This window comes from Nannospalax galili, unplaced genomic scaffold (assembly GCF_000622305.1).
Source record: "Nannospalax galili isolate Female #2095 unplaced genomic scaffold, S.galili_v1.0 scaffold960, whole genome shotgun sequence".
NCBI classification, from domain to species: Eukaryota; Metazoa; Chordata; class Mammalia; order Rodentia; family Spalacidae; genus Nannospalax; species Nannospalax galili.
In genome coordinates this window covers 3,412,843-3,415,218 of record NW_008348313.1, presented here as the reverse complement: position 1 = coordinate 3,415,218, position 2,376 = coordinate 3,412,843, and positions in this window count along the sequence as shown.

Below are 2,376 nucleotides of genomic sequence, written 5' to 3'. Positions count from 1 at the left end.
GTTCCCCCCCCCCCCCCCATTTTGAGTCTCCCTGTAGCCCAGATGGCCTAGAACTCACTATGTAGACCAGGTTGCCTCCCTCTCACAAAGATCCACCTGCCTTAAAGGCATACAGCACCACACCTGGCAACAGATTCTGCACTTGTAATTATTCATCCATTAACAATTTTCTCCATGTATGGAATATGCATTTTATAAAATGAAATCCTCTTAGCTAAGAGCAGATCCAGCAATGTTCCCAAACATTCATTTGGATTTTCTTGTGTTCCAGGCACAGGAGCCCAGGGGAGACTGGTTTTCCACTATGGCCAAGAGTCTCAGTATATCATATCAGTGGCATCACTCCCTGGAGGAGAGACTAGACAGGCAGAGGCACAGATGAGCATCCCAAGCTCAGCACAGGCCCTGCATGTGGATTCTCTGTCAGGCAGACACATCCCTTAGTCTGTGCCAGTTGTTAACCTGCTTTGTGGCTCTTGAGATTATTTGTTCTACTTCCAAAACCCTTTCACATCTGGAAAGGATTTTCAATGAACTCCCACCACAGTTCCATACCCAGCCCAGAAGGACCACAGATGATGGTTCAGTGACACAGGATCCCACTAACGTTTACCTACTATCTTGGCTTTAAGTTCCAAATGTTTAACACAGTCGGTGCCTTACTTCTTACTAGTGGAGTGAGGTGCAATCACATTCTTCATTTACAGACGAGAAAACAAGCACAAGGATAATAAAAATGCCTCGCTCAGTAGATGCAGAGAAAGTGGAACCAGGATCAGACACAGGAACCTGGCTCCTGGGCGTCCCCTCTCAAAGCCCATGCTGTTCTTTTTTCAGAAGCTTTATAAGGATTTGGAAGCAGGAAAAACAGGTAGACCATGAAAACATGCCTGGACATCATGTGTACAAATGAACCTGGCGGTGTTCAAAACAAACAACAAAACCCACACCTAGGCAACACACAAGCAAGTGATTGGCCACAAATTTTCTACAGCTGTTGTGTATTAGAAGCTTGTATAAATATATGAACAAGGCTGGACTGAGTATCCGTGGGCAGAGGTCATTACAGAAATGAGGCAGTGAGCAAAGAGAGCATGGGTCTGGGGTAACTGCCGAAGACAAGACATGACGACGATGTCCTATAATGATACAAACATTGATGGTACAGCTCATATAGAGACTTTGTTAAGAAATAAATTTAAGGAGCTGGAGAGATGGCTCAGTGGTTAAGAGCACTGGCTGCTCTTGCAGAGGATTTGGGGTCAGTTCTCAGCACCCACATGGCAGCTAACAACCATCTGTAACTCCAGTTCCAGGGGTCCAACGCCATCTCCTGACCTACATGAGCACTGCATGGCACGGGTGCACTAAGACACATTTGGACAGTACACTCATACACACAAAATAAAAATAAACAAAAGAATTTAAAATAAATTTAATAAACATAAACTACATTCTGTAAAATATAGCTACAATCCACTTACTATTAAACAGTAAATTCTGTTGTGTACCCTACTCAACAAGGTAAATCTATGTATATGTGCATTTCATTCATACACATATAAATGCTGATGTGACCATATAAAAATATATATACAAATACAAATAAATCTAAATACATAAAAATAAGTATATATACATGACACACATCCATATGTAATACTATCCAGTACTTCACATTGCTGTCATTTTAGACATACTGTTATTCCACAAAAGCAGGAATACCATGTGCACAATTTTTTAGAATCTTTCTTATAAATTTACTAGCAACAATTTGTGTTAGAGCATTTTCCACAAAAGGTTTTCCTTAGCCAGGCGTGGTGGCACACGCCTTTAATTCCAGCACTCAGGAGGCAGAGGCAGGCGGATCTCTGTGTGTTTGATGCCAGCCTGGTCTACATAGCAAATCCAGGCCAGCTGTGGCTGCAGGGAGACCCTATCTCGAAAAGACCGAAAAAAAAGGTTTTCCTTTATCTGAGATCATTGGAGTTAGATCACGAAATGAAACCACATTTTTTGGGGGGGGCGGTCTTTTGAGTCAGGGTCTTCCTGTAGACACAGCTGGCCTAGAACACTCTATGTAGACCACATTGGCCTCCGATCTCACTGAGAGCCACCTGCCTCTGCCTCCCCAGTGTGGGTGCCCTGCGAAATCACAACTTTTAACAAAAAAAATTAACATCTACTACATGGACATAGGTGATTATTACAAATTATTTTATGAGTAATTTTTCTAAGACTTAATGTGTTTAAAAAGAAATGGAGAGGGGCTGGAGAGATGGCTCAGTGGTTAAGAACACTGGTTTTTTCTTGCAGAAGACCCTGGTTCGAATCCCAGCACCTATATGGCAGCTAACAACTGTCCATAATGCCAGT